At 44.5% G+C, this 21,731-nt stretch overlaps 1 protein-coding gene and 1 long non-coding RNA gene across 7 annotated transcripts in view; one reads left to right on the forward strand and one right to left on the reverse strand.

The window, feature by feature from the left end:
- The window catches only part of LOC143837093 (homeobox protein otx5), a 59,181-nt gene that overhangs the window by 368 nt on the left and 37,082 nt on the right, over positions 1–21,731 (forward strand). Inside the window, exons 1-3 of one of the 5 annotated variants that reach the window (XM_077336567.1) lie at positions 14,544–14,857; positions 15,050–15,107; positions 18,466–18,556. The gene's annotated coding sequence lies outside the window, so the exon portion shown is untranslated. Of the gene's footprint in view, positions 1–14,441; positions 14,461–14,543; positions 14,858–15,049; positions 15,108–18,465; positions 18,557–21,731 lie in introns of those variants that run through there. The other 4 variants (XM_077336566.1, XM_077336565.1, XM_077336564.1 and 1 more) reach the window with 4 other exon arrangements.
- Positions 1,370–21,731, reverse strand: part of LOC143837096 (uncharacterized) — a 32,447-nt gene continuing 12,085 nt past the window's right edge. For both annotated transcript variants that reach the window (XR_013230914.1, XR_013230913.1), the window contains exons 2-4: positions 13,628–13,702; positions 6,601–6,760; positions 1,370–2,118 (exon numbers count right to left, since the gene is read on the reverse strand). This is a non-coding gene — a long non-coding RNA (uncharacterized LOC143837096). The remainder of the gene's footprint in view (positions 2,119–6,600; positions 6,761–13,627; positions 13,703–21,731) is intronic.

Raw genomic sequence — 21,731 nt, forward strand, 5'->3', positions numbered from 1 at the left:
GAGTGCCACTTTTTTCAGCGTTTTCTGACCAATATCTTTCTTTCGGAGGACATGTTTGCTAGTTTCTTTAGGCCTCTCAAGAGAACAAGGAGAAATAGAATGGGGTCAGACATTCTCGGGTAATGCGAGGTGGTACGAAATGGCTGTGGAACTAAAGGCTTTCTTCAGAGTCCTGATAATAAAAGGGACTGGAGGGGGGATTAATTAGGGTCACAATTTCAAAGAAAAGAAATTGTATATTTTAGTAAACCAAACATATTTCTCTCTGGCTGTTAGAAAAGGAATGGGACAACTTAGAATTAAAAGCCTGTTGCCAAATGTTATTTTCTTTTATATTTGTACTCTGGAATTAGGGATGCCAACCTCCAGACACAACTTGGGAATCCCCTCGAATTACCGTTCATCTCCAGACTGCAGAGATCGCTTCCCCTGGGGAAAATGGATGCTTTGGAGGGGGGACTCTATGGCATTGTACCCCACTGAAATCCCCATCCTCCCCAGGCAACATCCCCAAATCTCCAGGAGTTTCCCAACGTGGATCTGGGCACCCTAACCCTCATCTCCCACTGCTGGCCAAGGGGAAACTTGTCAACCCTACCCTAGAAAAGTTCTGAAGAGTTTTCTATTGGTATGAGAATTTGGTCTGCTTAATGGGCTGGTCACCTGTCAATTCTGGCACTGAGGAATATGGATGGCCCTGCCTCATATCTAGATGGCTCTTCTTAACTACCTTTGGGTGTCTTAGATATATCGTCTAGCTGGAGCTATCTAACAAGTGATGCTGGAAATGAGATGTTTGGGGGTGGTCTGAAGCTCTGACAAGCACCCTGTGAGAGAGCGGGTTTCCCGTTCTTTTGAAGCAGCAAACCCCAGGTGCGTATCATGAGCCACAACACTGTCTCCATTTCCAAAATGGTCACTGTCCAAGAAACCTAACTCTCTGTTGCCTACTACTAATGAATCTTTGGCTTACATCACTTGCTTTCTTTTGTATGCGATGACAGTGACAGAAAGGTGATTCTGTCACTAGAGAAATGTTTAGAGGCGTTATCAGAACTTCTGCTCACATCAGAATACTTATTTTCCTCTCTTCCTTCTCACCAACATAAGGTGCCAACATAGAATGACCAAGGTAGTTTAAATTTCTTAGGCCGTAATTGTGGATTATGTTAGAGGCACCACATGGAAGTAATTTTGGGTATTTCAGTGAATATTTTTCCTCTCAGGTCTGATATTTTGGTTCTGGAGGGGAATTTTGAGTCTAGTTGGATTCCCCCACAATGTGACTTGGCTTTCTTATCTGAGTCCCCTAGATCCTTTTCTTTTTTTTGTTTTTATTTTGATGTTTTTATAGTCCCCCTTTCTCATGGGGACTCAAGACAGATTACCCCTAGAGAGTCCGTACGATCAATAAAATGAGACATCCAATAACCAGTGAGTTATACTAAAAGATCCACAAAGGTGCATAAATCACTAGTGGCTGAGGGCTATACTCCTGGATATAGCTTGTAAACAGGTTTCTGTTATGTGATTTTGCATCATCTCATATGTCATATGGTTTGGCTCTGTTTTTAGATTGCCAGTTGGTTCTATACCCCTAATCCTACTCACCGCCCATTAAATGTCCCCTCTCATCAATCGTCTTCACTCGTTCTGTGTCAACTCCCTTGAGTCCAAGCAAAGTTGGATGGAGAGAAACAGCTGCTTTGGAAGGTGGACTCTGTGATGGTGTACTTTGCTGAGATCCCTCTCCACCCCAAATGCCAAAATCTCCAGCTTTTCCCAACCTGGAATTGGCCCTCATGTGTGAAACAGTTTGTAAGTCTGTGGTGGAGGCAGGCTCCCCCAGTTGTGAACAAAAGCCTCTTGAATACTCAAAAATGACTAATATTCTAATCTTATACTGACAGGCTAGTAGCTCCCCAAATTACTGTCCTGTCCATTCATCCCACATATTGTAGTCTTCTGGCCTTGCTTGTAGTCTTTCTGGAGGCACTTAGCCAGGTTGGGCGAGAACCGATGGCACAGTCGTTCAGTCTGATGTGACGGGCCTGTCTCATTCTCGTGGTCACAGTGGCAAAAGGTTGCACTGCCACCGGTGATGACAAAGAAAGCAACCTGTCAGAGATACAGGAGAGGAGGGAAAGGCGGTTGTCAGCCGTTTTGAGACTCCTTCAGGTGGTGAAAAGTGGGGTATAAAAACAAACTTCCTTCATATTTGTATTTGCATGCCACATTATGCAGCAAAGAAATTTTATAAATTGGATCAATAAATTAAATTCAGCAGTATGGACTAGAGTCTTCAACTGTTTATCAAAGCAAGTTTGTGAACCCTTTTGTACAAGGCAACCCTGTTACCCTCTTGACTAATTCAGCATCATGCAGCTTGCAGAGGTCCAGGCAAAGAGGAGCTTTACTGACCTTCTTGGACAGGCTGTTCCATGAGGTCAGGGCCACGCTGTTTCTTTTCCCTAAAGAGAGAACCCAATCCTTACTTTCCTCCACCTTTTGGGATCTGGGGTTTTTCAGAAGAACCCCTGGTGGCACTGTCTTGAGTCTGGAGGGGTCTCTTGACAATTGGTGATAGCCCCAGCAATCCATAGCAAGTATTTTATGGGAAACCATGCTCCCCATTCTTGAAATTGCAAGAGCGACCAAGAGGCTTGACAGCAAGACCAGAGACTCATAAGAACACAGGAGAGCCCTGCTGGGTCAGACCAGGGAGAGGGCCCATCTAGCCCAGCCTCACGTCTCACACAGGGGCCAGCCAGTTCCTCAAGAGCATCAGTTTTCAAACGCCCTAATGCCGTGACCCTTACAGCAGGGTCGGTGGTGGCACGTGTGCACATGTGTGTGTGTGCATGCATGCATGTGCCACTGGTGCTTCTGCTTAGCGTGACATTCGCCGTGGCACTGGCCTCCTCTGTGCAGCTTCAGTGATCTCCACAGCTTCCATGAGCTCCAAGGCAGTGCAGAAGAGGCCAGTGCCATGCTGCCACCTCCGAGCTGTCTTGGCAACCCCCAGGAAAAGGCCGATTGAGAACCACTGCTTTAGAGGGCCAGTCATAGAATATAAGTTGATACCCAGAGTATGGATTTTATGTTGGATCAGCTGGTATCATTTAGAAACAAAGGGATTACTTAGCAGATCATACAGGAGACTGTTAGGTGGAAATGCAGTTTTATCCAGAATTTGATGGTTGATAACCATGCTATAACCATGCTATAAAGGCAAACGGTATCCCCTGTGCATCCCCTGTCATGTCTGAACCTTGGGGTGACGCCCTTTAGCGTTTTCATGGCAGACTCAATACGGGGTGATTTGCCAGTGCCTTCCCCAGTCATTACCGTTTACCCCCCAGCAAGCTGGGTACTCATTTTACCGACCTCAGGAGGATGGAAGGCTGAGTCGACCTTGAGCCGGCTGCTGGGATCGAACTCACAGCCTCATGGACAGAGCTTTCAGACTGCATGTCTGCTGCCTTACCACCCTGCGCCACAAGAGGCTCGTTACAAAGGGTAGAGAGACTGATCATGTTTGGAAGACCCAAAATGCAACGGAACAAAACTGCAGCTACACAATCAACTTCAGAACTAGTTGCCAAATTCTTGGCTGCAGTGATACGAAAGGATAATCAGCTAAGCAAGAAATAACTCTAATCCATGGGCATTTATAGTTGGTGTGAATTACTGATTACTGAGCATTCGATGGAGGAATGTGTAATTGGTTATCATTTTATCTTAAAGCTATGTAATCATTATGTATTATTAATGAACGGCTACTTACTTTCATATAGATGTTTTTATATGCCATTAAAGGGTTTTTTTTAATTTGAATTTGAAAAGATTATAAAAAGAGCCCTGCTGGGTCAGACCAGGGAGGGTCTATCCAGTCCACCCTCCCATCTCCACAGGGGCCAGCCAGGTCCTCTGCAGGGCCAGCCACAGGGCAGGGAGGCCTCCCCTTGAAGAATATAAGAAGAGCTCTGCTGGGTCAGACCAGGGAGAGGGTCCATCTAGTCCAGCCTCCCGTCTCACACAGGGGCCAGCCAGTCCCTCTGGAGGGCCAGCCACAGGGCAGGGAGGCCAAGGCCTTCATAAGGACATCAGAGGAGCCCTGCTGGGTCAGACTAGGGAGGGTCCATCCAGTCCAGCCTCCCGTCTCCCACAGGGGCCAGCCAGCTCCTCTGGAGGGCCAGCCAAAGGCCAGAGACGTCTTCCATGGTAAGAATATAACAAGAGCCCTGCTGGGCCAGGCCAGGGAGGGCCCATCTAGTCCAGCCTCCCATCTCACACAGGGGCCAGTCAGTTCCCCTGGAGATCCAGCCACAGGGCAGAGAGGCTGAGGCCTTCCCCTGGTAAGAATATAAGAAGAGCCCTGATGGGTCAAACCAAGAAGAGGGTCCCTCTAGTCTAAGGTGACCAGATATTCAAACTGTTAAAGCGGGACATGGGAGGGGAGGCAGGGGGGGGGCGAGAGCTGCAGGCGGGTGTGCTTTGCTGGGGGGGGGGGGTCTCTGCCGCCTTTCCCTGCTGCCTTACCTGCATGCCAGCAGGAACATGGGGAGGTGGAGAGCGTGCAGCCATCCCTGGCACATCGGCTCGAGAAAAATACAGGTGCCCGGGCTGGTGCAAAGGAATGCTGGGCATGCGTGGCAGCCTAGAGACCGGAAAGCCTGAGTGCCCGTAAGAGCGTGCGGGGACTCCTTGTGCAAACCACCCCCTCCCCCCGCCTCTCCCCCTCTCCACGCATGAGCGCGCCCGGCCAAAGACAAGCACCCAGGTGTTGTGTGGGCATGCACGCGAAAAACGACACGCTTCTTCCCCTCTTCCCCCCTCTTCCTCTTCCTCCGCCTGGACTCCGGTACTTGACTCCAGTGGCCACTGCTCCACGCCCCCATTCCCTTGCAGGGGGGGAAGGACAAATTTGTGCATGGCCACCCCCACTCCTGGCCGCTGCAGCCACCGTCGCCGCCGCCACTGCTCCGGAAGCGGAAGCATACAGAGGTTGCTACTGTGCCTGTGCTGGGGGAAATCCTTGAAGTTCTCGCAGCCACCATCATGGAAGAGGGCAAAAAAGGCGATGTTGCCAACACAGGATTTTTGGAGGATGCCCCGGAATACGTAGATATGGGTGGAGCCAGGAGAGGGATAAAAGGAAGGGGGGAAAGACGCTGGGGGTCGGGTGATTGGAGAACTCACTGTATGCTGTGGTGAACAGAATAAACCTCCAGCAGGCGGGTACGCATGCACGTGTCAGGGGGCGGGGGAGAGGCCAGGGCAGACGGGACATTTAAAAAATGCCGTCGGATGTGGTAAAAATCCTTTAAAGTCAGGACAGTCCTACCAAAGGCTGGTCACATTACTCTAATCCAGCCTCTCCTCTCACACAGGGGTCAGCCAGTTTCCCTGGATGACCAGCCACAGGGCAGAGAGGCCGAGGCCTTCAGACCATCTACTCCAGCATACCATCTCACATAGTGGCCAACCAGTTCTTCTGGACAGCCAACAATAGGGCACAGACCGACAAAAGGGCCAAGACCTTCTGAGATTCCTGGCATAAGCTAGCAGACTAACCCCATCCTGTTTTCATGGACCATTCCTCTGTCTGCAAAGCCTCACCAAACTGCATGCCTTTTTCAAGCCAATAAAGAATTATTCAAATTGGTAGTCTTGCAAGAATGCAGGGGAAACAAACCCATGGGCAGCTGGTGTTCTGTGCCCGCTCCTGTTAATGCTGCAATCACTGAATCGGTGGGCACTCTGCCCCCCCGCCATCTGTTAGTGCTGTGCTTATCTTGTGATTGGAAGTTCCTTGGGAGCAGAAATTGTCTTCTGCTTAAGCCATTTGGTCCCCAGTTCTATGCAAAGCTGCCCTATACTGAATCAGGACATCAAGATTAGACTTGTCTACATCAACTGGTAGCGACTCTCCAGGGTCTCTCCTGCCTGGTGGATAACTGGGGATAACAGGGATTGAACCAGGGACCTTCTGCATGCCAAGCAGGGGCTCTGCCACTGAGCTACAGACCCTCTTCATGGCTCTCCAGGGTGTCTTTCCCATCCCCTCCTGCTTGGGGATTGAACCTAGTTTCCAGTGCAACATAGATACAGATCTAGGACCTTCTACATGCCAAGCAGGGGCTCTGCCACTGAGCAACAAACCCTCTTCATGGGTCTCCAGGTTCTCAGGTGGAGATCTTTCCCATCCCCTCCTGCCTGGTCCTTTTAACTGGAGATGCTGGGGATTGAACTGGGGACCTTCTGCATGCTAAGCAGTGACTGTATCCCTGAACTACAGCCCCACTTTGTGGTCCTTTTAATTGGAGTTCCCGGAATTTCTTCATTGATTTATTTATAATTTAATTTCTACCCCGCCTCTCCTGACAAAGTCGACTCGAGGTGGCTTACAACAAGATAAAACAGAATAAACAATAATAATACAATTCCAGTAAAATCCCCTCAGTTAAAACCCCAATAGTCACAACAATATTAGCAATCCCACAGATGGCAGAATAAAACATCCTTCCCCATTCCAATAAAGTATTTCACATTTCCAACTGCATCCACCCACCAATGAACCAGGGACCTTTTGCTTACCAAGCAGAAGCTGTATCTCTGAACTACAGCCCACTTTGTGGCTCTCCACATCATCCACTGCCTGGTCCTTTTGACTGGAGATGCCAGGGATCAAACCTGGGACCTTCTGTATGCCAGCATGGGTTCTTCCAACTGAGCCACAGCCCCTTCCAACAGGCTTCTAGGAAAAACCCACAAAAGCTCGGCTAGGCTGGAGGGATGAAACATAGAACACAGGAATCCTGACTAAATAGTTCTAGTAGATAGAGCTGCCAGCTCTGGGTTTGGGAATTGCTAGAGATTTGAGGGTGAAGTATCAGAGAATAGGGATAATTCATTCATTCTTCATTCATTCACTCACTCACTCACTCACTCACTCACTCACTCACTCACTCACTCATTCATTTATTAATTCATTAATTCATTAATTCATTCTATTTATAAACCACTCCCCCAATAGGCCAGCTCAGGGAAGTGTACAACATCAATAAATAATATACACTGTAGAAATGTGGATGGAGAAACTCGCTGAATTGGCAAAAATGGCCAAATTAACAACCTTAATAAACTTCCAAGAAGAAAAGAAATTTACAGAACAATGGAAATGGTTTCTAAATTATCAATCTAAATAGATAAGAAATATGTAAAATAAACATGATCACGAGAACAGCTACATGCAGGTATTGATAATGTAAATACAGTATTATCAGATATTAATATCAACATCTGAGGCAGCCCATCTAGGAAGACTAAAGTGTTAGAATATTATAAGTATATATCCGGGCAGGAAAGTAACACCATGGAACAAAGAGTAAGAGTTTAAGAAGTTATATAACAGGTTAATGTATCGACATAAGTTAATAGAACTGTCGTCATACTGGGGAAAAGGTGGGGATATATTTAAGTAAAAGCGTCTTTGAATATGTTATAATAAATAAGTTATATGATTACAGTAATCTGAATTATGAAATGTTATTATATGTATATATATATATATGTATTAATCAATTAAAAAATTAAAAAAATATATAAAATATTACATGTTAAAACCATTTAAAACTATAACTACAGCAACACTGATTACAGCTAGCATTTCATAGAATCATAGAATCATAGAATTATAGAGTTGGAAGGGGCCATACAGGCCATCTAGTCCAACCCCCTGCTCAACGCAGGATCAGCCCTAAGCATCCTAAAGCATCCAAGAAAAGTGTGTATCCAACCTTTGCTTGAAGACTGCCAGTGAGGGGGAGCTCACCAACTCCTTAGGCAGCCTATTCCACTGCTGAACTACTCTGACTGTGAAAAACTTTTTCCTGATATCTAGCCTATATCGTTGTACTTGAAGTTTAAACCCATTACTGCGTGTCCTCTCCTCTGCAGCCAGCAGAAACAGCATCCTGCCCTCCTCCAAGTGACAACCTTTCAAATACTTAAAGAGGGCTATCATGTCCCCTCTCAACCTCCTTTTCTCCAGGCTGAACATTCCCAAGTCCCTCAACCTATCTTCATAGGGCTTGGTCCCTTGGCCCCAGATCATCTTCGTCGCTCTCCTCTGTACCCTTTCAATTTTATCTACGTCCTTCTTGAAGTGAGGCCTCCAGAACTGCACACAGTACTCCAGGTGTGGTCTGACCAGTGCCGTCTACAATGGGACTATGACATCTTGTGATTTTGATGTGATGCCCCTGTTGATACAGCCCAAAATGGCATTTGCCTTTTTTACCGCTGCATCACACTGCCTGCTCATGTTTAGTTTACAGTCCACAAGTACCCCAAGGTCTCGTTCACACACAGTGCTACCTAGAAGCGTATCCCCCATCCAGTAGGCATGCTTTTCATTTTTCTGACCCAGATGCAGAACTTTACACTTATCTTTATTAAATTGCATCTTGTTCTCATTTGCCCATTTTTCCATTGTGTTCAGATCTCGTTGAACTCTGTCTCTATCTTCCGGAGTATTTGCCAGTCCTCCCAATTTGGTGTCATCTGCAAACTTGATGAGTAGTCCCTCCACCCCCTCATCTAGATCATTAATAAATATGTTAAAAAGTACCGGGCCGAGCACCGAACCCTGAGGTACCCCGCTACTCACCTCTCTCCAGTCTGATGAAACACCATTGACAACAACTCTTTGAGTGCGGTTCTCTAACCAATTCCCTATCCACCTAACTATCTGAAAATCCAGATTGCAGTCCTTCAACTTATCCATCAGAACATCATGGGGAACCTTGTCAAAAGCTTTACTAAAATCCAAGTAAATGACATCAACCGAATTTCCCCGATCCAGCAAAACCTGTTACTTGGTCAAAAAAGGAAACCAGGTTGGTCTGGCAGGACCTGTTGGAGACAAATCCATGCTGACTTCCTTGGATCACCAAATTGTCCTCCTGATGTTTGCAGATCGCTCCCTTTAATATCTTCCCCACAACAGAGGTCAGACTCACTGGTCTGTAGTTTCCCGGGTCATCCTTCCTCCCTTTTTTGAAGATCGGAATAACATTTGCTCTCTTCCAGTCCTCTGGGACATCTCCAGTCCTTAAAGAGGTTCCAAAGATGATGGACAAGGGCTGTGCAAGTTCTCTGGAAAGTTCTTTGAGTACTCTCGGGTGCATTTCATCTGGCCCAGGGGATTTGAACTCATCCAGTGCAGCTAAATGCCTCTCGACAACCTCTCTATCCATGTTAACCTGCCACCCAGACACTGTCCTTTGGCTATGGCCATCTCTAGATGTGCCTAAACACTTTGACCTGTGGGAAAAAACAGATGTAAAATAGGCACTAAGCCTTTCTGCTTTCTCTGCATCTTCCGTTAGAGTTTGTCCATCCGCACCCAACAGTGGGCCTATTGCCTCCTTCACTTTACGTTTGCTCCTCACATAGCTGAAAAATCTTTTCTTGTTACAATGGGCTTCTCTGGCCAATCTTAGCTCACCTTCAGCTTTGGCCTTTCTTATGATTGATCTACAGTGCCTAGTAACCTGTAGGTACTCTTCTTTAGAGCTCTGTCCTTCCCTCCATTTCCTGAACATTTTCCTTTTCGTTCTTAGTTCCTCTTGAAGTTCTCTGTTCATCCAAATAGGCTTCTTAGAGCTCCTGCAGTGTTTTCGTCTTTCTGGGATAGTCATTGATTGAGCATGCAATAGCTCCTGTTTGAGTAGCGATTTCTAGAACCATCCCTTCAAATAGGTTGATATCAAGTTGATATGTAGGCACAACAGTATTTTTTAAAAGGGGGTCCTTTATATCTTATGGAGGGCAAAGACCCAGCTAGGGAATAATGCCATGCATAACTCCCCAGATAAACAAGTGATTTATGTAGTCTGGAAATTGGCTGTAATGCCAGGAGACTTCCACCTAGAGTTTGGAACTCTGCTAGTTAGGTTTGAGTGGGATCTACAGAAAGTGGCATTTACTTTCAATGCTTACAATCCTGCACTTTATTATTATTATCATTATTATTATTACTATTATGGTCACAGTCAGATATTTGACTGGTGGATGGTGTCCTGCAATTCGAGATCTAGCCATGTTCTTGGGGATTGCAGTTGCATCTTCACAAGCTGTTGGCTGTTTCAAGCAGCACTCTCTTCTGAAGCTGAGCTGGTGTTATTTGCTCAGTGCCCAGAATGTCAGCTGTTTCTCGAGACTTCTAGGCATTGCTTCAAGGGCACTGATGACATGATGGTAGTGTTCTTCTCCCAGAGGCAGTCTAAGTCTTCTTATCAGTCTTGGCATTTGGTAGTCTTCTCCTGTTCTTTCTTTTCTATTCTGCTGTCTTGCGATTGCAGTGTCAACAAGCCAAACTCTCTTGTTCTACAATTGTGATATCAGGGGTATCATGTTCCAGGTGTTTATCTCTTTGCAATTTAAAGTCCCAAAGAATCATGAACTTTTGTGGTTTGTGCTCCCATGAATGTCTGGCTGATGGAAAGTTGGAAAGTTGGCTTCTTGGAAAGTTGCCAGTGCAACATAAATGCAGATCTTTCAAAATGTTCTTTATAGTCAGTTTGAGCAGCTTTACTGTGGGCACTGACCATGTGGCTGACCGTTTCATCCTTTGTCAACGTTTGCTTTCATCTCTGATCTTCTGAATCTTCATCTTGCTACTATTCGTTTCAACTGCCTGCTCTTGTGTGGCCAGAATTAATCCTTTTGTTTCTTTCCAAATGGGCCCATTTTGGAACTACTTCCAGGTGTTTCCATTATCAGCTTTGTTCTCTTTGTTGGGTTGCCAGCTCCAGGTTAGGGAAGGAGACTTTGGGAGTGGAGCCTGCATAGGGTGGGGTTTGGAGGAAAGGAGAGACTTCAGTGGGGCATGATGCCATACAATCCATCTTCTAAGCTCCCACTTTCTCCAGGGGAACTGATCTCTGTTGGCAGGAGATGAGCTGTAATTCCAGGGGATCCCCAGGGCTCACCTGGAGGCTGGCATCCCTATCTCAGTATCTTTCAAATATTGCCCATGTAAGTGCATTTCCTTCCAGTTGTCAAAGCAAGTTTTCGTTTGTTTGTTGGTTGGTTTAATTGATTTCTTTGACCAGCATTGCTGGCTCAGGGCAGTTTACAGCATTTAAAATCATACGAATTCAGAATATACATAATAACAACAGTGAGCTAATAAAATCATCAATCAATATAAAATCACAAAACCGATCAGCCAGTTAATGTCTGTTGCTTCCAGCCTCCTTCTCACTTCTCACCTTCAGTGGGGTGCATTTATACAGAGGGATGCCTGGCAGATTGCAGACTTTGGGTCACCTTCCTGAAGTTTCTGAAACCTTAAATAAGTCTGCCTTGTCTATTTCAACGAGAAGCTTCCCTTTGCTTTTCTGAATGCAGCCCTTCAGTATTAGAAGCAATATGCAGAAGAAGAATGGTCATCAATCAGATATTTGATTGGTAGATAAGCTAAGGCAATGGTCAAGAGAGGGACATCCAGAATGAAATCCAACTTGTTCTTTGCCTGGTAAATTATTAGTAGTCATCGAGTCTAGTAGGTGTTTTGAATATAGTTTTCCCAGGACAAAATCTTATTAATCCACTCAACTCTCAGGCCTTTATGATCAAAAGATTAAACATCTTCCCTTCAGTGGTACACTCAGATATAATCTACCAAAGCTGTTGGAGAATAGGTTGTGCAAATTTTGCCAGTTGGAGCCTGACTCAGTATCACAGGTTTTACTCCACTGTCAAATTGTATGCTCAGACACCAATTTATCTAACCTATGATTGTCAATTTCCTTGGCCCTTTGGATAGCATTACTCAACATTTTTGGCTACTGTGATACAAAAGAGAAACTGGATGTGCAAGACATAATTTATTGTTGATGTAAGCAATTACTTATTGAGCATTTTATGGAGGAATGTATTTATTTATCTTTTACCTATTATCTGTTTTGTTCTCAGTTTCTGTGATTATTATTACTCATTTATGTGCAGATGTTACCTTTTATATGCCATTAAAGGTTTTGGATTTGAATTTGATGGGTAGATTCCGTTCCGCAGTTCAAGATCTGGCCAGATTCTTGGGAATTGCAGAGGTATCTTCATTGGATTCTGACGGTCTCAGGCAAAACTGTCTCAGGGAACCTGAGCTGGTGTTAGTTGCTTAGTGCTCAGAATGTCCAGGTGTTTCTTGAGTTCTTACGCTTTCCATTTTTCCTCCCATTAGAGGCTGCATGGAGCTGTATTCCAAACCCATGCTGATTATCAGTTTGCCCAGATTCCAGCGCTAGGGCTCCTTTGAGGCTTGTCCTTGCGTAGCTGCAGCTAATCTTGCCTGTGAAAATTGCAATGCTAAAATAAAATCTGGCTGCTGGTGAATTGGGACGGGGAGAGTAGAGTTTGCCAAAGGATTCAAAATGCTCCTTTCTGCTTCTTCCTGCTCTTAAGCTTCTTAAGTCAGCAGTTTCAAGAGATCTGTCCAAGAGTTCCCTTGGTGAAATTTTGGAATCCTTTTGCATACTCTTTAATGGCATGTTGAAGAAATATCCTTAATCTCCAATTGTTTTGCTTTTGCAGATGCTCCTAAGTTTTTTTCAAAGAGCAGAGGGCAATGTTTGTGTGCAAGATAAAAATATTGGAGCATAAGTCTCGTTTTCAGACTGCATTTGCTTTTTGTACAGGGTGGGAGGGATGGAGACGTGGGACTGCTGTAAAACACACTGGGTTCTTAGAAGTAAGATTACTGGTTTGTTGGGGAATAAGATCATATATTAAGTGAGCTCTTGTTTTTAAAATTTCCTTTAAACCACAAAATAAAAGATGCCACTGGGACTTGAATTTTAAGGAGGAAAATTAATGCTTGCTTTTTCGTTGTTTTATATTTTATACATTTATATCCTTGCAAATAACACAGATGTTTTTTTTTAATGAAGGAACACATCTGCGAATTTTATTTCAATTGTTAGGGTCAATAAGGCTTTTGTAATCCTTATTTTTGCAAATGGGACAGTTTGGTCTCTTTGAATATTTTGTTTTCTGTTCGAATTTGCTTGGCAGAAAGGATACCAAGCATGGAAGGAAAACTGTCTGTTAATTTTTGGTTACCTTTTCTTCTCCCCATTTTGGCTCAGGCTCACACTTAGAAAGCCCAATCCAACTAAAGTTAAGGACATTTAAATATTTCTGTGGGGAGGTTGAAGCACCAGCTCTGTTCCTTTCACATTCTTAATTTTGGCTAAATTGTGCCTATGCCTTTATGGTACGTTTTTTATTCTAGCAAGCACTAGAAATAATTTCCCTGATATTATTTAGAGATACTCTGGATTAGCAAATAATTCTTTTGGCCAAAATCTGTTGGATGTTCCCATGAGACCTGGAATCATTTGAGCTCCTAAACAGCCTCCATAAATATGCTCAGTCCTCCATGCTAGGTATTTCATGTCCCTGAGTCTAACAGAAGAACAACTGTCTAGTGAACTTGCTGTTCTTTTCTTCTCTTTTTTAAACTTACAAATTTTGGGGGAGGAGGGAGAAGGACTACTGGTATCATTTTGGTCTACCATACACCCTGAACTTTTAAAACCAACATAAACCCACATACCTCCTTTGTTGCAGAGGGAGAAAGGAAGCCAAGATGCTGACTTCTTGAGGGCACTGTCTGTCCTGCTTCATGTCTCTAGGGAAAGACGGATGAAAACTAGTTTATGTTCAAGGCTAGGGTTCACGCACCTGAGTGAACCTGCGCAAATTAGTCAGCCGTGTCAGCACATCTGCTGAACAAGTCAGCTCATCTGCACCAGGAAAGTGAAATTAAGCCCATTCACTCTCTCAGGCTAACCACTATTAAAAACAGCACTTTCTTTGCCATATGCATTTATGAGTTTGTTCCATCCCACAGCACTGTGGGGTGCAGATGACATCTTCCATAGAGGGAACCCAGTTTGGATACTGGAGTATCACAGAAAACCAGTTCTGCCCTTCCAAGATCAAGGTGATTGATGTCCTGCGCTGCTGCAGAACTCCCAAAAGAAAGAATGAGATCATTGGAGGTCAAAGTTCAGAAGTGCCTAAGATCCTTTGTGGTGGAAAGGCAGACTAAAACATCCTAAGTAAAAATAAATGAAATAATGTGCCCTAAGGACCAATGCGCAACTTGCACAGAACTTGGTTTTCCTGGGGAAGTTGGCAAAAGCAAAGAAGCAAGAGGGGACATGCCATTTGGGGAGCTGGCGTTCCCCTGCCGCCGCCATAGCTGGAGGAACCATCAACAGCTGCCGTCTTTCGAGCCCTAGATAGTGAAAGAGTGGCATTCTGTGGGATTAGTCTCTTAATTGCAGGAGCCTCTGTTTTGCTTTCACATCTGATCCCTTCCACAGAATGCAAGATTGTGGACTTGAGCATCTTGATTCATGGGACGGAGGAGCCCTCCTCAAAGTATTGGGCAGCATTAAAAGCTAGCACTCTGCCTGGGGAAACAGACAACATCAACCATTTCTATCCCTATCCGCTGCCACCACGGCACCAAAGCCAAAGGCTCCCCAACTAATCTATCTCTCCACTATTTATTAATCTATAAGAGCATTGCTGTAATACCAATCATGTGAGAACCTCAGAGGAGAGCTAAGAATGGACCTTGTACACAGTGCACCAAAGTGTGGTGTGGGTTTTGTTTTTTTTAGGAAACCCTCCCCCTAGCACCACCGCTGCCACCGCCATGCCCCCCCCCCCAGGGCTTAAGAGGAGAAAATCCCAAACCTTCGGATCTAAATGCCCAGAGAAGTCCTGGGCTGTAGAATCTCTTACCCTAGCTCTAAATCTCTTTTCAATTCAGGTTAAGCTTCTCTTTTTATTGCAGATTATAGGGATCTCCCACTGTATCACTTTGGGGTTATCCTTTCAACACATTTTGCTCTTTCTAGCCGGGGTTATTTTTTGTGGTTTCGTGGGGTTGGGAAGAAGCTGCCCTGGGCTTTTCTCCTTGATCTGTTCCCCTAGACTAAATTTCTGTTATGCTTCCTTGCAGAGGGATTCGACGGCTCTCCGGGCAGTCACCTTGGATCTGGAAGAGATCTAGGGAGAAGGTAAGGAAGCCTTTCTTTTTTTTTTTAACAAAAATTTGTCCCTGGGATGGATGTGTTTGCAATTTGACAAATGGTAGAATGTCATGATATTTCTATTGCAAATCATTCAGTGGTCGTTGCCCATGTAGATTTTCAATCTTTAGAAATATTAAATGGATAAAATTATATTTATTTTACGGAATGGGCTTGGAGTTGCTATTAGAGAATGGGCAAGTATTTCATTAATTACATGTGACATTTTATAACTTTTCTGTTCCGATGAATTTCCATAAAATCTCAATCCACTTTTGACCCTATGAGAGAATCGTTTTGCTACCTTGGAATTTCCTTGAAAAGAAGCAGCCAAAATTTTGCTTTCCCCAATGGATGGCATCCTTCCTACTAGCCATACAAAATTCAGAAAATTGCCATACACAGCCAAATCTTGCATTTAAATGTTCAGTGAAGGAAAATTGGGGAAAATAGACCAAGGTTTGCAATATGATTAACTTGTCTTGGAGAGAAAATTTGGGTCCATTTTGACATAAATGAATATAATTGCCATTTATTTTCTACAATAGCTAGCTCATAAAGAACTTTCCTTTGTAAAATATCTGAAACAAAATTATTTTTTAAAACAGAAATCTTCCATCTCCTCTAGGAGTCCGTTATGAGAATCTCGGTTCTTTGAGGGGTGAAGTCCTCTCCTAGCCTAGAGACGGCTAAGTGTAGACAGTTTATCTTCTTGGAAACCAACATTTTGTCTCATTGAGGAGAAAATGACATTTTTAACAAAGAGCAGCTAAAGTTTGAGTAAGAAAGAGATAGTTGACTCTTTTAAAGTCCAATCATATGGATGGTGATGTTTATCTTACACAAATAGGATGTGAGCTCTGCTATATCAAATATGTCTTTTGATCAATGAAAAAGGATTGGATTCTGTTGGAAACTTCTTTTTAAAGGCATAGATTGGTAAAAAAAAACAAATTCATTAGATGATTAGGAGCAGTCAGTGTTTTCAGAATTTAAATGATTTTATTTTAATATTAAAAAGGAAAACGGGCAGGATCAATTGTGTCTTTGCATTTGGTGGACTTTTTGCCTTTTCCAGCAAACTCTTTTTTCATTTAAAATAGTTGAATCTCCAGCATATGTATTTGCTTATAAATGAGAATTTTTTAAAGATGCACCTTTTCTTTTTGCTTTTTGAATCTAGCATTGGCTAGTAGTTTGTTTTTTAATTTAACCTCTGAGAGTGGCTTATAGTATTAGAATAAAATATATATTATTACTTAATATTAATACAACCAAACTTCAAAGCTCCTCCAGATTAACACAAAGGTTAATGTTGTTTGTATATATGTGTGTGTTTAACTTGTTATTTCAAAGCATTGTCTTGATCTGACTGATATAAAAAGAATCAACCAACCAACAAATGGTGACCACCCAGCCAACCCCAAAGCTTTTTGTTTGTGCTTTGAAGGATTCTCCGTGCCTTCTTCCTGGATGGCGTATAAACCTATAATCCCTGACACTGAGAAGAGATGGCGTTGTTTTAAATGGGAAAAATATCTAGAGCAGTCTACCATCTGCCGCTCTGTGCCCGTCTGCCCACACATTTTGTTAAGGCCAAAAGAGAGTGGTCAGTTTCCTGACCTTAAGCAGTTCGTCTATCCCAAGGTCTAAGATGTCAATCACTCCTATGCTGATATTGTATATTTTTCTAGAGAGCGTTTGCAATTATTCTGTCAATACAAATAAAAATAGGTTTAAAATCTCCACTTTGGGAAAAGAGAACCAGATTTTCAACAGCAACAAAAATGCCTGTCCCATTTGAAGCCATTCGATTAGCAAATAAAAGTTTTGTTTTGTTTTAAAGTAAAGATAATAGAAAAAGATGAAAATTCAATTGATCTGTATTCATCAAACTCCTACTTAATATTTTGACTTTGTAATACCCTTCAAAAATGGTGTGGTTTGTGAGAGCTTTGACTTCAAAAAACATTGGTGGTATTCCCATAAAAATTAAGATTTTATAACTAGAGGTAAAGTGCTGAGTATATCAGGATCATATATATGGTCATGGGAAGTGCTGAAATTGTCTCTGATTTAAGGCAACTCTATAGGGTTTACAAATGAGCCTCTTGTGGCGCAGAGTGGTAAGGCAGCTGTCTGAAAGCTTTGCCTATGAGGCTGGGAGTTCAATCCCAGCAGCCGGCTCAAGGTTGACTCAGCCTTCCATCCTTCCGAGGTCGGTAAAATGAGTACCCAGCTTGCTGGGAGGTAAACGGTAATGACTGGGGAAGGCACTGGCAAACCACCCCATATTGAGTCTGCCATGAAAACGCTAGAGGGCGTCACCCCAAGGGTCAGACATGACCCGGTGCTTGCACAGGGGATACCTTTACCTTTACCTTTATAGGGTTTACAAGGCAAGAGCCATTCAGAGGTGATGAGCCATTACCTGCCTCTGCCTAGCGACCCAGAACTTCTTTGGTGGTCTCCCATCCACTAAGACCCAGCGTGGTGTCATGATTAAGAGCTGCAAACTCAATTTAAAGAACCAGGTTTGATTCCCCACTTCTCCTTCACATGAGTGACATTGGGCTAGTCACAGTCCTGTTAGAGGTGCTCTCACAGAGCAGTTCTCTCAGAGCTCACTCACCCCAATGACCTCACAGGGTGTTTGTTTTGGGGAAAGGTGTTTGTAAGCCACTTTGGGCCTCCTTCAGGTAGTGAATTGAGTGGCATAAAAAACCAGCTCTTCTTCTTGTAACCATGGCTAACCCTGATTAGATTCTGAGAACAGATAAGATCAAGCTAGCCTGAGACAAACAGAGGTGGTTTGCCATGACCTAATTCTACATTGCAACCCTGGACTTCCTTGTTGGTCCCCCTTTCAAGGACTAACCAGGACCATCTTCTTAGCTTCCAAGATCTAACAAGATCAGGCTAGTTTGAGCCATCCAGGTGAGGGCAAGAGACAATAAGAAGTGCTTTTCCATTGCCTTCCTCAACGTAATAACCCTCGACTTCCTCCGTGGTTTCTCATCCAAGTACTAACTGGGGTCAGACCTGCTTAGGTTCAAAAATCTGGTGAGATCCAGCTAGCCTGAGCCATCTGGGTCAGTGGTATATATTGAAGCAACACCAACAAAAGGACAATTTAGAATAATGGGTAGCATGCCCAGTAGTGGATCCCACCTGCCACCGTCCACCGTGTACCCCCCTCCCCAGAAACTCAAGCAGGGGTGGCCAAACAGTGGCTCTCCAGATCCTGGCAGGGGTTTATGGTCATTGCATTCCATGGGCATCTGGAGAGCCACCATCTGGGCACCCTTGAACAAGAGCAATGTTCTTTTCCTTCTCATTTCCCCAGGCACCTGTATGCCAGCCCACACCCGTCCAGCTCTTGCATCTTATGAGAGTTCAGGAACCCTGACTGCGCAGGCACACTTCATACCAGGGGGGTGAGGAACTTGGTTTTCAGAGCTAGTTCTGTCAACTAGCATTCAGCGTTCCTGGGAATTGGCTACCTGTTTTTTTTTTGGGGGGGGTTCTGGGGGGGTCCACATTCTAGTAAAAAGATTCGAAATTTTAAAAGTAAGATATAACTTTAAAAAATGTTCCATTGGCCTATACCATCCTCACCCATGCATGCTTGCTTAGAAGCCACCTCCATTGTCATTGTTTTCTCCTGAATAAGGATCACAACATTCCATGTTTATTATCTATTTATCTATTTATCTATTTATCTATTTATCTATTTATCTATTTATCTATTTATCTATTTATCTATTTATCTATTTATCTATATACTGCCCTCCTTGGAGGCTGAGGGCGGTTTACATACAACGTATAAACAATACATGAAACAATCCATAACATATAAATACCATAACAATAATATGGTATTAGGTAACAATAATATAACAAATAACTGAATTGTAACAGTGCAAACGATGCAACAGATCCAGAGCCCTCTGGTGGAGTTCTGGGAGGGAGGGACCAGGGGCCCTTCAGACATTGTTGGTTATGCCTGGTCTCAACCAAATGCCTGGCGGAAGAGCTCCCTTTGCAGGCCCTGAGGAAGTTTTAGTTCTGTCAGGGCCCTGATCTCCTCCAGGAGCTCTTCCACCGGGGGGGGGGGGGGGCAGGACAGAGAAGGCATCTTTAGGGCCAGGGGCCATTAGCCAATTGGTGGTGGTGGAGTGCAGAGCTCTTTTGGGGGCATAGGCAGGGAGGTGGTCCCTCAGGTACACTGGGCCCTGACCGTGTATGGCCTTGAAGGTAATTACCAGAACCTTTAGCCTGATCTGGAATTCAACTGGCAACCACTGCAGTTGATGGAGAATGGGCCAGATGTGGGACCTCCACGGTGTTGCTGTGAGGACCCTGGCCACTGCGTTTTGGACCAGCTGTAATTTCTGGGTCAAGGCTAAGGGTAGGCCTGTGTAGAGTGAGTTACAGAAGTCCAGTCTAGAAGTGACCGTCACATGGATCACTGTGTTCCGGGGCCAGGTAGGGCACTAGTAGTTTGGCTTGGCGGAGATGGTAAAATGCCAGCCGCGCTACCTTTGTGACCTGGGCTTCCATTGTGAGGGAAGCGTCCAGAATCACGCCCAAGTTCCAGGTGGAGTGGGCTGAAGAGAGCTGCACACCGTCCAGGGTTTGTGGGTATCTTTTCAGTATTCTCAAAGGGAAAGAGGAATGCTTGCAGAAATGATGGATCACCTCTCTTTCTTTCTCAAAACACCAGAGAAATTGTTCTTTGGCAAATTTAATGCATTTCTCCAAGCAATGCTAAATACACCTTAATGCTAAATAGCCTTAATCTGGCAAATTGACCCTTATCTGACACTAAGGTGCCTTATGAGTCAGCCTTTTGCTCAATCTCCCAATGTCAGTATTGTCTACTCCTGCAGCAGCCCACTGATTGATCTTTCAAGGTTAGTATTGTCTACTCTGGCAGCCGCATAAGAACTGGAACCTTCTTTATGCAAAGCTCTACTGATCAGCCATGGCCTCTCCCCATGGCTAAGGCCACAAAAACTAAATCTGTTCCTCTTTGAGGCTATGTTCTAGCCTAACACTATTGACTGACACTGTTACTCTCCTGGAGTCTACAAAGCATTGTAAACAACCAATTTGAAATCTAGGTTCCCATCTACCTAAGGTGTCAGGCACAGGAAATGGAGAAGGATTTGACAGACTTCTGACAGCTCCCAAGGGAGCTGTCATTTATGGAAGGAGCTGTGGTCCTATGGTAGAACATCTGCTTAGGGATGTCAGAATTCTCGGGTTCAATCCCCAGGATCTGTTAGAAAGACCAGACAGGAGGGGATGGGAAAGATCTCTGCTTGAGACCCTGGAGAGCCAGGAAGTAGAAGAGCCTCTGCTTGGCATGCAGAAGGTCCCAGGTTCAATCCCTGGCATCTCCAGTTAAAGGACCAGGCAGGAACGGATGGGAATGCCTGAGACCCTGGAGAACTAGGAAGTGGAAGAGCCTCTGCTTGGCATGCAGAAGGTCCCAGATTCAATCCCCGGCATCTCTAGTTAAAGGACCAGGCAGGAACAGATGGGAAAGACCTCCACCTGAGATGTTGGAGAGCCAGGAAGTGGGGCTGTAACTCAGTGATGAGCAGCTGCCAGTCTGAGTTGACAATACTGACCTTGACGGACTGAGGCTCTGGTACTGTATGAGGCAGCTTTCATTCTATGTGCACAGAATCTTGTCCTTGACCCAACATAATCTTGTGTTTTCCCAGTCCGGGCTGACTAGGAGTTTTGCAGTTCACCATTGTTGGTGGAATGTGTCATCAAATCACAATTTATGGCCATCCTGCAGGGTTTTCAAGGCAAGAGACGTTCAGATGTGGTTTGCCATTGCCTGCCTTTGCATAGTGACCCCGGACTTCTTCAGTGGTCTCCCATCCAAGCACTAATCACAGCCAACCCTGCTTAGCATCCAAGAGCTAATGAGATCAGGCTAGCCTGTGCCATTCATGGCAGGGGTTTGCGATTGTCTGGCTCTGTGTCGCCACCCTGGACTTCCTCAGAGGTCCCCCATCCAAGCACTAACCAGGGCTGACCCTGCTTAGCTTCCAAAAGCTAATAGGCCCAGCTAGCCAAGGCCATCTAAGAATAATTTTTAAAATGTGTTCTCAGCACAAAAAGAGCAACAATAAATGCTGGAACAGTTTGCTGGAGCAGCTGACAAACTATTCTCTTCAGTGCATCCTGACAGGTCTCTTCTGCCACCATAATTTTTGAAACTTTTTTTAAAGAAAGGAGCAAAACTTTAAAACGCTGTGTTGCTGCTGTTGGTTTGTCTTAAAGAGAGGTTCGAAATAGAGAAGTGTTACCCAACAGCAATCCCCCCCCCATCTAAAGTGTTAAAAAGCAGCAAAAGAGCAGTCTATCAAACTGGGGTTGTTCTTCCCCTTTCTTTGTTTGAGAAGAGCCAGGAAATCTTTCAAATTGGAGGGGAAGCCCCTTTGAAGTTGGGGGAGGGGGGGAATGTGCACAGCCAAAATGCCCAGCAGCCTCTTCATCACCTATTTTGGAGTGGGGAAGTGTTATCTGGGCAGTCCCCTCACCTATCCACCCTGTTGTTTGTCCTTCCCCTGAACAGATACTGGTTTC

This window comes from Paroedura picta, chromosome 5, assembly GCF_049243985.1.
Source record: "Paroedura picta isolate Pp20150507F chromosome 5, Ppicta_v3.0, whole genome shotgun sequence".
Classification (NCBI taxonomy): domain Eukaryota; kingdom Metazoa; phylum Chordata; class Lepidosauria; order Squamata; family Gekkonidae; genus Paroedura; species Paroedura picta.